At 44.2% G+C, this 14,715-nt stretch overlaps 1 protein-coding gene across 10 annotated transcripts in view; it reads right to left on the reverse strand.

Moving 5' to 3' along the window:
* APBB2 (amyloid beta precursor protein binding family B member 2) overlaps positions 1 to 14,715 on the reverse strand; it is a 377,389-nt gene that overhangs the window by 258,813 nt on the left and 103,861 nt on the right. For 6 of the 10 annotated variants that reach the window (XM_059382935.1, XM_059382973.1, XM_059383023.1 and 3 more), the window contains one exon: positions 12,475 to 12,580. The exons of the other annotated variants lie outside the window; for them this stretch is intronic. The gene's annotated coding sequence lies outside the window, so the exon portion shown is untranslated. The remainder of the gene's footprint in view (positions 1 to 12,474; positions 12,581 to 14,715) is intronic. 10 annotated transcript variants of the gene reach the window in all.

Consider the following 14,715-nt stretch of genomic DNA (forward strand, 5'->3'; position numbering starts at 1 on the left):
AGCAGTCTCAGCTTGCTACTTCTCCGCCATCTTGACTCCTCCCCCCTAAAGGGTATTTTTATCCAACTTGCTTGCTCTTCCAGCTACCTCAAATAGAAAACCTCAAAGGAGAATAGTGTCACAAGTCTTGGTGCCACTTTACGTGGATGAAAGAACGTAAACTCTGGGACAGAGACCGGCGCCTGCCTGCCTTCCCGGCCAGCAACGTTTGAGACCCATGCTGCCATTTCTCTTCCCCTCAGGGGAAGCAGTGGCCCCTGGGAATAAGAAGATAAGAAGCTACCAAGGGCTCAATTTCCAGCACACCTGAACTCACAGCCCACCGAGGCCAAGACCTCATTACAGACCCTGACTTCCTCTTTTCCCTTAATGGGCAGAGGCAAGCTAGGAAATGTCCCTGGGGTTTGGTTTCCTTTCTCCCAGCTCACGTATGCTCCTCTCCTGGAAGATGAGAGAAACTCCAGAGCTTTTCAAAGCCCAGAGGCAATGCTGATCTCAAATACCATTTTCCTGTCTTGTTTTGTTTTGAAGATTCTATTTATTTATTTGACAGAGAGAGAGAGAGAGAGAGAGAGAAAACATGACTAGGGGGAGCAGGAGGCAGAGGGAGAAGGAAAAGGAGGCTCCCGGGACATGGGGCTCGATTCTAGGACCCTGGGATCATGACCTGAGCGGAAGGCAGACACCCAACCGACTGAGCCACCCAGGCGCCATTTTCCTTCTTTTGAAAAAGCCATCATTTCCTACTCTCCTCAGGCATACAGGACAAGCAGCACTTAAACTCCCCTCCTTAGAGTTCAAAAAAGCAGATGTAGTCCTTACAGCAAAGGGTCATCCTGGGGCAAACATGGCCGATAATATTGAAATGTCCAGTTCTATCCCATAAGCTCACAATTTTGCCCTTCTTTAAAGAATATCTGAGCAGGGGCACCTGGGTGGCTCAGTGGGTTAAGCCTCTGCCTTCGGCTCAGGTCATGATCTCAGGGTGCTGGGATCGAGCCCCGCATTGGGCTCCCTGCTCAGCAGGGAGCCTGCTTCCCTTCCTCTCTCTCTCTGCCTGCTTCTCTACCTACTTGTGATCTCTGTCTGTCAAATAAATAAATAAAACCTTTTAAAAAAATTAAAATTAAAATTAAAAAATTAAATAAAAAAAAAAGAATATCTGAGCAAAAGCGGCTCTCATCTGAATGCAGATTTTTTCCCACTAGATTCCCATGAACCAGGCCCATGGACCTCTCACTTAGCCATCTTCATTTATAGATGCTTTCTTGCCAAGGGCCATGGAGTTCATAAACCAGAAAAGCAGGATGCGAACCTAGGTAGTGTGACCCCAGGGCCTCCGATCATCAGCCCTGACTAGGAAAGCCCTTCTCTTGGTTATCTGCATCCAGCTGGGACCAAGTAAGAATGACCATCAGCACCACGGTTTCATGGGTTTTTGCAAAAGGAGGTACTTACCTGCATGAATGGCAGCATAACATTTTTTATGAGCTCATATATACCATTTAAGACATTTGAGTGTTAGAGCAGCCACAGCTGTGAAGCGGATAGCACGGCTTTAAGCTTCCAAACAGGACTCGAGAGAAGTGCAATTTTGGTCTTGGCCTCGGTCTTTGACAGCAAGTCACAAATTATTTTTCAGATAAAAATGGCAATTAGGAATTTCCTGAAACTTTAGCAATCAATCTAGATATCAAATTAAAATCCAATGACTCCTTTTTAAGTGCTACTTAGTCATAATTGCAACTGAAGCTTTACATATATAATAAAAATTATTGAATTTTAGGAGACAGAAAAATCTTGAGAGTATTCATCTTTTTTTTTTAAAGTAGGCTCCAAGCTCAGTGCAGAGCCCAACACAGGGCTTGAACTGAGGAACCTGAGATTAAGACTTGAGCTGAGATCAAGAGTCAGACACCCAACTGAGTCACCCAAGCTTCCCAAGAGATTATTCATCTTATCAATGCATATTTTATTGAGCAAAGAGTTATGAAAAACAAAGCAAAACAAAAAAAATGAATGAGACTAGATCCCAGTCCTTAGAATCTTCCTATCTAGTAAATTAAACAAAACACTTTGTATATCACTATGACCCAACTTAAGTTAAAAACAATAAAAGACAAAATCAGAAAATGTTATCAGAGAGATTCAAGTAGGGCATTAAGGGAGTTGAACATACAGAATAGATGACTTCCAAGCATAAAACGGTCCTTAAGAGCATAAACATAAGAGTCACGTAGACCCAGGTTCAAGTCTTACCCATACCACTCCCTAGCTGCATGACATCCGACAAGTTATTTAACTTCCCTGAGCCTCACTTACAAAATCTTTAAAATGGGACAATAACATCTAACTCTCAGAATTGATACAGGATTAAGGAAAACAAAACCTTAAAACTCTTACAACAGCTCCTAGGATACTCTCAGGCTACCTCCTGGCAGGGCATCCAGTCCCAGACCTTCTAGTTCTCCATCCCATGTCTAGTTCCTTCTCTTACCAATGCCCCTCGGTCTATCCAACACCCTGCCAGATCCTATTTATTTATTTATTTATCAAATCTTATTTATTTATTTATTTATTGAGAGAGAGAGAGAGAGAGGAGGGAGGAAGAGAATCCCAAGCAGATTCCATGCCCAGCATGGAGCCTGACGTGGGGCCCGAGTTCATGACCTGAGCCAAAATCAAGAGCCAGACTCTCAGCTGCCTGGGCCACCAGGCACCTCTATAACTCTCTTTTAAAGATGAGGAAATAGATTTTGAGAATGGGGAACATGCTCAATGTCATATAGTTAATAAACAGACCACCATGTCCACCTCCACATTCCTAGGTCTTAGGGCACATGGTATTTTGTCTAATTTCTCCTATTATTTTATAAGCAATTAAAAGGCAAGTAGAACATTTTATTATGCAAATTTTAAAAGGTACTCTCTCTAGGCAGGCCCAGACTCAAGAGCACAGAGTCTGGTGAGTAATGTGGCAGATGGTTATGGGTCCCCCCCACCACTCACTGTTCACACAGTCCCTTGTGCAGTGAACAATCTGCACAACCTCACATGGTGGCCCTAGGGCCCAGTCTTGTTTTCCCTTTTTCAATCTATATTCCACACTGCCACCCAGGTGATATTTTTGTAAAACTCCTACCTAATTATGAACTTTATTCTACCTTAAAATTTTTATGTCTATATTTATTTTAGAAACCCCAAGCCTCAAGCATGCCATACACATGGCCCTCCTCACTCTAGCACCGAGGTTCTTCAAATCTCGGAGCCAACTGTGCTCCCCACCATGTCCCACGTCCCAGCCACAGTAGAGTTCTAGCGACTTCTGGAACATGCCATGAACTTCCATTCCTCTGTACCATGGCACATGCTTTTCCTACTACAAGTTCCAATAATTTTTTCCACTTCCCCCCTATATTTTAATTCTTCCCACAAGACTTATCTCAGGGACAGCTCTTCCATGCAATAAAGACATTTCCTGATCCCTCCACTGAAATGACCACTCCTTCCCTCAGCAACCCCTGGGAGTCCAACCTCCCCACCACCTTGAATGAGTCAGGAGGATATTGCATGGGCTTTGAAGTTAGATGGGTCACAGAATCCTAACTCAAACATTTTTCCAGCTGAGCGAGTGTGGGCTAGTTACTTTCCTACCTAAATTTCAATAACCCCTAACCCAAGAATCACTGGGAAAATCAAAATGGCTCCATACTATGTCTTTCATACTTGCTCAGGCACCAAAGTCACTCTGAGGGCAGAATGCATGAAATCTCAGTACATTTAATTTTATCATGTAAACTAAGAACTACTCCAGGAGGAGAAACTATGACATTCTAGGTACACAGGTTTTCAAATATATAAAATATCTATGTTTTTACAATTATTGCTTGAAGTTTATCAAGTACTGCTTCCAACCTCTCCCCCCGCCCAATCTGTTAATTTAACTTAACAAGTAGTTGCAGGTACCAAAAGTTTAAGAAAATATAATGGAAGAAAGATTAGAAAATTCTATTTATAATTTATTTTGGAAGTAATCGGTCAGTATCATTACTGATTTTCATAATCCAAGACCTTGCCTAAGAGTATCCCCCACCCACTGATGGCTTGTCACCTGGTATAAGCTAAATAAATGTTATTTGAATCTGAATTTGAAACTCAAATTAAGTGCCTTGAAAGCAAAGGCATATCTCAGTCCTCTCTGAATAAGGAGTTCCCGGCACAGGAGCTGGCACATAGTAGTTGCACGCCAAATGTTGATTTAATAACTGAACTTAAAATTGAGAAATTATGCAAAGGTCTAGGAAACATTCTGCATCTCCAATTAATTTGGATTATAATTTACTCCCATAAATTCTAGTCCAGAGTCTGTGAATTGTTCTTCCCTTTGTAGCCATCCCCTCATCTGAGAAATTGAGAATTTCTTGGGAGGGAGAAATACGTAGGTAGAATCCTTCCTTCAGCACAGAAATATTGATGAAGAGAGCAAAGCGGGAGCAATGTATCACCTACACTCTCATAATGGAACAAAGGGACCAAAGAAGACACAGTGCTTTCTACAAGGTACCTGTCAGACAGTGGCACTTAAGAGTTTTGAATACCCATTTAGTCCCACAAGTCTCCTATTCAGAGCATGTCTGGTTACAGTAAACACTATAGAAATAATAGAAGGGGAATCCTAGTCTATTCTCTGTTTGCAAATGGAAAACCCACACTCTGGATTTCAGGTACAGATTCTCCTTTGTAACGCAAAGCCAAGACGGCCTCACAGTAAACAAAGAGTGAAGATCCAATTGGTTTACTTTCACTAAAAAAACGACTGTAGATAAATATTTATTAGCATGGGTATTCATTATTTATAGTTAAGTGGAAAAAGGACACCAAACAGTTTGAAGAATAGAATCCTCTTTCATACTGACATAAAAAGAAACGTATGCACATGTTAAGTAGAAGAGTGAAATAGAAGCTATTTTTTACTTCTTTTAAAATAATCCATGGCCAATTTTTCAAAAAGTGCATCTATATAAACATTACAGACTCAAGCGTCCAGAAATCTACCTTAAATAATTAAATAAAATGCAAATGCAATCGAGCGAAAATAAAATTAAAGGACGCCAAGACGCTGAAGAGAAATGTGGAGGTTGTTTCGGGTTCTGGATTTTTCCTACAACTGTGCTTGCCTTGCCCCAAAAGAAATCACTGATGCATTTAAGTCCCCCTTCTAGTTTTCAAAGTAGTTTTCTCGCCGCTGAATCAAACCTGACATTTGGTGCGGAAACCCGGGAGCAGATGGAGGCCCCACTCCAGTGGGAGGCCTCCCTCCTCTCGCCACCAGGACCTCTCCCAGGCCCAGTGCCCTGACACCGTGGGTAAGTTCCCCCGATTTCGCACCCGTGATCCGGGTGGTCCTGCCTGAAATCGCAGCTGCGTCAGGACAACTCCACTGAGTCACCAGGTGACTCCCAAGTGGTGCCTGGGGATCAGGAGACGACGTCCCATCTCCACGGTAGCCTTCTCCGTCAGTCCCTAGTCCAAGGCTGAAAGCAGGGACGCCTGCCTCCAACCTTCGGACCACCTGGCAGGAAGCCTGGGAACTGCCCAATCCTAAATCCCCGTGGGCTGTTTACTAACTGACCTTAACCCTCTCTGGGCCTCTCCCAGGACTTACAGAGGGGACGCCTCATCCATTACTACACGATGGCCTAAATACTACTGGATAATCAGTCTCAATGGCTTCCCGAGGGCACCTTTAATTTCCTGATCTTCACTGATCTGGAACAATCTCTACCACCATAAAGGCAAATAAATGGCCTAAGGTTCCATACATGCAGGCTTTCTGGAGTCTGCGCCCTCCTCCCTCCCTCTGCTCCCAAAGCTCCACCTCTCAAGTCCTCCTGGCAGGTATACCCCCTCCCTCCCTTCCACCTGCTCCGATGGCTCCGAAAACCCCTGAATCCTTTCCCCCTTCCCCTCTCTCAGAAACCCCTGAGAGTTTGTCCTGTCCACCGACTTGGGGGCCGCTGCCCCCCCCACTCTGGGCCTCCTACCGTCTCTTCTCCACCCTCTGCTCCTCCGTTACCAACTCTTGACCCCCACCTGTCACTTCCTTCCACCAACCCCTCCCCTCCTGTCTCCACTCGTACAGGATCCTGAGGGACCTTTCCCTCTCCTGACCTCTAAGGGAGGTCGCAGGGGCCGTGGGGGTCATTCAAGTCCATGCACCCTTCTCGCTCCAGGACCTTTCCCAAATTGAAAAACCATTAGGCTCTTACTCTGCCAACCCAGGAAACTATATCAAAGAATTCCAATATCTAGCCCAAGCATATGACCTATCCTGGCACGATCTACATGTTGTCCAAACCTCTACCCTCACAGCCGAGGAAGGGGAACGTATCCAGGCCGCTGCCCGAGAACACGCAGACCAGGTCTGTCTGACCGATGCCACCATGCCGGTCGGTGCTAGGCTGTTCCTCCAGCAGACCCAGGGTAGGCCGCTGACGCCAAGACCGCATGATCCAATCAGAATGGCCAAGATGGCCGCTGACGCCAAGGTGGCCAAGGTGGCCGCTGACGCCAAGACCGCATAATCCAATCCTTATCGCTGGCATGGGGGCAGCTTCCCACAAGGCAGTTAATTACACTAAACTAAGATTATTCAAGGCCCAGACGAAAACCCTACTATTTTCCTTAACAGGCTTACTGAAGCCTTAACTCAATATACCCGTCTTGCCTTGACCCTACCTCTCCGGCGGGGGCCACCGCCTTGGCCACTCATTTAATCTCTCAGTCTGCACCAGATATATGCAAAAAAAATTTAAAAAGACTGAGGAGGGCCCTCAAACTCCCATCTCCAACCTGGTAAGAATGCCCTTTAAAGTCTTCAATCCCCGAGAGGAGGCAGCCGAACTTAAACAGCAAGCCAGGCTTCAACAGAAGGTCCAGCTCCAAACCCAAGGCTTGGTGGCAGTCCTGCGGCCGGCTGGCTCCAGGAGCCAACAAAAATGGGGAACAAATCGCACCCCTCTGAGGGCCTGCTTCAAATGCAGAGCCAAGGGACACTGGGCCCCGTCAATGCCCTAACCCAAAGTAACCAACCCGACCATGCCCTCAACTGCCAAGTGATGGGCCACTGGAAATCTGACTGCCCCAGCCTCAGAAGCTCCCCAACACCTCCACGCAGGGGAATCCTGAACCGGTAAGTCCTGCTTTCCAACTACTTGGACTGGACGATGACTGATGGGGCCCAGACTCGGATCCCCCTTCACCCATGCTGAGCCCAGGGTCATGCTCTAGGTAGTGGCTAATTCCATCTCCTTCCTGTTGGATGCAGGGGCCACCTACTCTGTTCTGCCTTCCTACTCGAGTACTAGCTTCCCCTCTCCAGTGGCGGTAATGGGAATTGACAGTACCTCCTCCAGTCCGCGAGCCACCCCACCCCTCTTGTGCAGCCTGGATGGGTTTCCCTTTTCACACTCCTTTCTGATAATCCCCTTGGCCAGGACATCCTTCATAAGCTCCAGACCACCATACACCCCTTCCCCTCACCTACCACTTCTGCTCACCTCATTCTGTCCTATGGCAAGAGCAAGGATTCCTTACAACCAAGGGAACCCCAGTCAATGGACCCCTCATCTCAAAATTACTTAAGGCTCTCAGCCTCCCAGCCAACGTGGCCATCATTCATTGTCGCAGACACCAGATATCTAAAAATCCTATATCCTGGGGTAACAACAAGACCGACTCTGTAGCCAGGACTATGGCTCTAGGCTCCTCCTAGGCTCACCTCCTACTTCGAGGACACCAGTCTGGCGAGGGCTGGCAACTTGATTTCCCCAACATGCCACACTACAAATCTTTTCATTACCTACTAACCCTGGTAAATACCTTTACAGGATGAACTGAGGCCTTCCCTACAGCTCTGAAAAAAACCACAGCAGACGTGGTGGCCACTACACTCATTAAACACATCATCCCCAAATTTGGCCTTCCACAGACCTTTCAGTCAGGGAACAGGCCGGCTTCCACTTCCAGCATCACCCAACAGGTCTCCGGGAGTCTGAACATCACCTGAAAACTTCACATCCCCTACCATCCCCAATCATTGGGTAAGGTTGAGCGGGCCAACGGCCTTCTCAAAACACACCTCACATAATTCCAGATTAAAGCAAACTCCCTCCCAGGATGTCTGGACAGCACGTGCCCTGGGACCCACCAAAGTACTCCTATCACGCCTTCCTCCTTCTCTTGACCCTACCCATAACAACCCCTCAATCTCCTAAACCCTTCCAATGGCGCTTTTACTTATAAGAAACCTGGTCCCAGCAAGGTGCTACAATTACCCGACTCCTTTCTCAGGTGGATTGCCAACTCCAAGGCTGTCAGGCCAGAATTTCCATGCCATTTTCTAACTTTAACTTATTATCTCGGGGGTGGTCAGATCCAACCATCTGTTTTATTTATGATCAGGTTCATCCCACATGCCGCACTACATGGGTTCAGACTAGTGGGGGGGTGCCCCTAACACTGGTGTGTTACACACCACACAGTAACTGAATGGGAGAACTCCAAACAAGATTATTACTGTAACAGATGGCGCCTTACCGATAATCGCCGATCATATTACCTAAACATCCCTGATTCCTGGGATAACAGATGGGCTAAGAGGGTAGAAGCAAAACTATACCTATATGCTACTAGTTCCTATCCCACAGCTACCCTTAAAATTTTCCGAAACTATACTCGTATAACTACACGTCTCCAAGACCAATCTAAAATAATACAATACCAGGAACAGGCCCTCCAAAACCACCTACAATACCCTCTCCTATATGAATAGACCCTTTTTCCTCACTTGCCTTAATTCGCTGGGGAACTCACTTAGTCAATATTACTGGTATAACAAACCTCTCCAGCTGCTTCATGTGTGTGGCTTTAAATCGCCCCCCCCCTTAGTAGTGGCCCCCTACCTCTGCGCTTCAATTATACCCTATCAATACCTGCCTCTATACCACCTCAGACTAACCTCCAGAACATCCCCTTACTTCAGGACCCCCTAAACCCACAGTTTCCTGTCTGCTACTCAACCCCTAACCCGGTCCTCTGCAATACCACTCTCACCAACCCTACCCACCAATTCGCTTCTACCAGCGTGTTCTTTTGGTGTAATGGCACCCTTTCCAAAACTCTCAACTCAACCCAGACTCTCCTATGAATTCCTGTCTTCCGATGGGACTAGGCCTCATCTCCTAGTCCCCCAGCTGACCATCTACAGTCAGGCAGAGGTATTCCTTCTCACCAATCACCCTATAAAACAAAAACGTGCAGTCTTCCTCTCTCTTGTTATCAGAGTCTCCTTGGCCTCATCCCTGGTGGCCATAGGGCTAGGTAGGGGGGCCTTAACCCATTCCATAGATCCCACCAGAGGCCTATCTGAAAGACTCCAGATGGGTATCGAGGCCTCAGCAGAATCCCTGGCATCCCTACAATGTCAGATCACTTCAGTAGCCCAGGTGGCCCTACAAAATCAGCGTGCCCTGGACCTCCTCACCACGGAAAAAAGCAGCACCTGCATGTTCCTCAATAAAGAATGCTGTTACTACATCAATGAGACAGGTGTAGCTGAAACCAACACCCACACCTTGGCCAAAGTCCGAGAGTCTCTTCAAAACTGTTTTCCCCCTGGCAGCTCCACCCCATCCCAATGGTGGCAATCCCCCTTAACTACGTGGTTTCTCCCAATCCTAAGCCCATTTACCATGCTCTGCATACTACTAATGGTGGCCCCTTTGCATTCTCCGGGTCATTCAGGAAAGGGTCCATGAAATGTCTGGAGTGACCGTCAATCAACTCCTACACCCCTGCTCCAGCCTGCCCACTTCTGAAACCCCTAAAACGCCTCTTATTCAGCAGAAAGTAGCCAGACTTGAGTCATTGCCCTACAATGACAAAAGGATCGGAATGTTGGGCCGGTGGGGTAAGGGGACCCAGGGGACAAAAAAATGGCAGCCGATCCTCCATCTTGCCGCCTTCGCCCCGGGACCTCCCCCGGAGACTTTCTGTCACAAGCAGTTCCCGCATCCAGGGACCGCCCAAGGACACGTCATCTCAGGGGGAAAACAGAGCTTCCGCAGGAAACAGAAACCGAACCATACCTAACCCCACACCATAAAATATCATGTCCTGCCACCCCACCCTCACCCTATAATATAAACCTGCTTGTGTCTACCCCGGGTGCCACTTCCCCAGCGCACTTCCTCATGAGCAGAGGAACCTTACCCAAGGAAGCTTCCAGGAAAGCTGGTCTCGAACCTATTTGCCTGCCTCCTTATTTTCGTTTTCTCGCTCCCAAATCAAACCTGACAATACTTATGCATTATAACCTTCTTCTTGTCTTTTTTGTTTGTTTGTTTTTTAACCTAAAGGTAAATTACTCACAGCCTTCTGTGCGTATAAATATTCACTTAATATACTATCAGTTTTAGGAAGCCAGGATCTTTTTGTCCTGGTCCCTCTGGTAACACAAGGGCTGTCTTTAGCTTATTATTGTGACCAGAATTCCTACAGATAACCTTGCATCTACAAAATGGAAATAAAACTTGGACAACAGTGGCACAAAGGGAGATTTTGGTACAATGGAAGGAAAATACCTCATCAGACACTGTATTAAATTTTAAAGAGATGGTACATTATTTGAAAGGCAGTTTCAATAGCTTACCTTCTGGGGGGCTAAGTTATATTTCCAATCTACACATCGAATATCTGGATTCTGGAGCCCACAGAACTAATCTTTCACCCTTTTCATTCCACTTCTGCAGACAGAATGATGACTTCCAACATAATCCTCTTTCAAACACCTTTCCAAGGAGGAATAATAACTATATCACATAGGATTTCCTTTATGTTAAGGTTAATATGTGAATATAAAATTCAACTAAATAAATCGCTATCATTTTTCAAAATGCCACTGGCAGAAGTATTTCACAGCTGCAGATATTTCATTGTAACATTAAAAAACTCTTTGGGGAAAATATTCAGAGTCCTTGCTTTCAATGAATTTATATTGACAGCCCTCAGAAATTATATTCGTGGTGTTATATAGTCTGTGTATGTGCATGTGTGTGTGTAATATTCTTTCAGTACAATTATCTTTTTTAACCTAAAAAGGCTTCATAATTCATGACCCTCACCTTATTGTAATTATTATATAGTTTGATTAAAAGCAAATTTAGAGTGTGTACAATATAACAATGAAATCTGATCTTACTATTTATACTTCTATGGAACTTCTAGAGCAGAGTTCTCTCCTGCCTTGTTTTGTTTTAGACACATTTTTACTTATTTGTACAGTCAGAAATGTAGATGAAGCCTAAGCCACAAGGCATACAAAGTTTAGGAAACTACCTAGGAATTTTATGGACTAACGGTTCCTATGCTCAATGATACTGTTTCCAGAACATGCCAGAAAAAAGATGTGTGTGTGTGTGTGTACACGTGTATGTGTGTATGTTTTGTTCTGCTTACATTCTTACGGGCCATTCATAGTTCCACGTAATTCTACAACAAAGCAGACTGACTTTATTATCTTCAAGGCCCATTTTACCTTTTCAAAAAGATCAGGGAATAAAACAACTTTACAGACCCACACAATTTTTTCAAAAAGACAGCAAAACCATTCACACAATGTCTTAATTAGAATACCTCAGAGTACCAACAAAAAGCTATAAAACAGTAAAACTGACAGGCACATCAAGTCTTCCAAGACCAAGCTACATGAGAGACTTATTGAAGAAACGATTACATATTTTATTTTCTTTTCCAGACAAGAACAGAGCCAAATGGATTTCATTCTTATTCTAAAACTTCAGAACCAAAGAACCTATCTAAAAGTCTAAAACACCTGAGGCTCAGAAAACTGGATTGGCTTTCCTGCCAGCCCCAGTAAAATACTTCACCTTTATAATTTAATTTGTTTACTTCCCACCTGATAAAAGGTTTATCACAATCTTGAAGACTTGAAGTTTATGAAGCCCAAAGATGTGCCACAATACAGACCGTCATCCTAATCTCTTAGAAGGCTTTTTTTTTTTTTTTAAAGTCTCTCAAGGGGCACCTGGGTGGCTCAGTGGGTTAAGCCTCTGCCTTCAGCTCAGCTGTCATGGTCTCAGGGTCCTGGGATGGAGCCCCACATCAGGCTCTCTGCTCAGCAGGGAACCTGCTTCCCCCTCCCCCTCTGCCTGCCTCTCTGCCTACTTGTGATCTTTCCCTCTCTGTGTCAAATAAATAAATAAAATCTAAAAAAAAAAAAAAAAGTCTCTCAAGTTCTTCTCCATGTTTCAAATCTGTAAGAGCATATAAAACTTACAAAGCCAGGGAAGAATGAAAGTAGAAAAGCTATAACCCTACACTGTTAACTTTCTGAGAGAAGTATAAATAACAAGAACTTTTTTCTTTTTTAAAGCAAGTTAAAAAATTACTTACTTTTTCCCCAGGTCTTTGGTACAGAGCTCAGAAGGCAAATTCCCTTTTCCCACAAAGTCTTGTTAATTAATAGCAATCACTCAGTGAGGTCAAGCAGCACAAATATCTAAAAATTGTGCAGAGACAAAAAGTTAAAATCCAAAGTCATATCCGAAATTAAAAATCAAGACACCCCCCCTTGCTATTCAGGGTCTCTCTGCATAATTAAGATACAGATTTCAATGGAATATCTAAATGATGAACCCATGTTAGCTACTTTTCTTTCAGAACAATACTAACAAGGCCTGCTAAATCAAGATGGTATTTTGATCCATCGTCTTATTAAAATCCCTAAAGGAGGATCCAGCAAAGGCTTCTTGGCAACCATTCACGGTAAAAATGTCCTTCTCGGGGAGCCATAAAAAAATAACTGAGGGAGGATCTGGGCTTCTAATTATATTGCGACTTGGGAGGGAAGGTCTCCTAAAGTCACACTTGCCTGCTCCACCTTCCAAAGATGAGCTCATCTCACATGCAAAGAAATGGTTGTAAATAGAAATGAACCAGTAACAACCTAAAGAGAATCACCCACAACTTGTAAACACCCTTCTCATGGATTCATTTAAGCACACTTCAGTATTGCAGGTGGGATGAGAAGTGAGCTGTTTTCTCTAATCAAAGAGAAAAATCCAAAAATTCCGTATGATAATATCCTTACTTGAAACCGAAGTTTCTTCCCAACAATCTCGCAAATGAATACATAGGTAATAACTCATGAGATGACAAAGTTTGAGTACATAAAACAGGTGCCAAAGGTAAACTATAACGGAAAGTTGACACACCCCCGCCACCCCCAGGCTCTCCCATGCTGGGCCTTACACTAGATGTAATTCTAAGCCTGATAAACTCATTTAAAAGCCAGAAGAGCTTGAGAAATAGGTCAATTAGAGGGACCCAAGAAGCACTGTTACAAGAGATGGTCATAACTGACAAACAGAATCCCACAAACATCGAGAGGCATCACTCATTATTATTACCATCATTGTGATTGCCTATGTTTACACGATGCTCACTTGTACGCCAGATTCTTCTCAGAAGTGTTCTACACGTATTCACTCTGTTAGGGATGGAGACCAGAAGAACATCCCCTCGACATCACCGTCTTACCACTTGGTACATTCAGTTCTACTCTAACGTTTGTGTTTGTTCCAAGATTGCTATATGAGTGAACAATCCGAGCATCACTCAAATTTCACATTTGCTGATGCACGTGCTGATGCACGATTTCAGGAAACCCGAGGTAATAGCAGAAGATTGCACCCAGACAGAACGCAGCTGCGTTAAGACACACGGGATGCTCAAAGCCCATGCCTCCCACATCTATGGGCAACCCCAGTGTCCACCAGGGCTAAGAGCTAACCCATCCACATAGGGTGTCCCAACTTCCCTTCTGATTTCAGGGAACCCTCCTTCCACCATTGCAAATAACTCACAGCCTGCAACTTTTGGAAGGCCTCAGTCTGCAGGAAAACATCAGGATTTTGTCAAGGTAAAGTGTCATACTGATTGTACTATTTATTTCTTAACCACCTAATATGTGTAAAACTGTGTTACAATTTTATTCAGTTCCTACCTTACTTTTTTAATGTGTCACTGATAAAGCTTTCTGAGCTTTATTTTTCCCATAAGTGCTGTGGGTTTTCCTGCATGATTTTGCATAGCATGGTAGGTCTTAGAAACACCTGTCTCACCTTTTAGCAGAACTGACTATATGATAACTATCATTTATAAAGATGCTGTGATTTGAACCAGAAGAGTGTAAATTGTGATTTTAATTGCTTTTCATTATGTCAAAGAGGACAGCAACATACATAATACAAATTGAGAAAGATTCTCCTTCACACGTTTATAATGCTCAAGTGTAGACACTTAAGGGACATTTCGAATGACATGAAACTTTATGAGAAGTTCCCTAATGGTGTTCAATAAATAAGGTTTCACCACCCCATTCTGTACAGATCAAGATGATAGCAGTATAAAGACAGATCCTGGCAGGCAAAAAGGCTTAACTATAACTACTGGAAATGACAAACTGAACTGAATTAGTTTTCACTCCTTGAAACCAGTGAATTAAAAAAGACTTTGAATTTATCGAAGACCCACCATGCTATGCAAAATCATGCAGGAAAACCCACAGCACTTATGGGAAAAATAAAGCTCAGAAAGCTTTATCAGTGACACATTAAAAAAGTAAGGTAGGAA

This window comes from Mustela nigripes, chromosome 1, assembly GCF_022355385.1.
Source record: "Mustela nigripes isolate SB6536 chromosome 1, MUSNIG.SB6536, whole genome shotgun sequence".
Classification (NCBI taxonomy): domain Eukaryota; kingdom Metazoa; phylum Chordata; class Mammalia; order Carnivora; family Mustelidae; genus Mustela; species Mustela nigripes.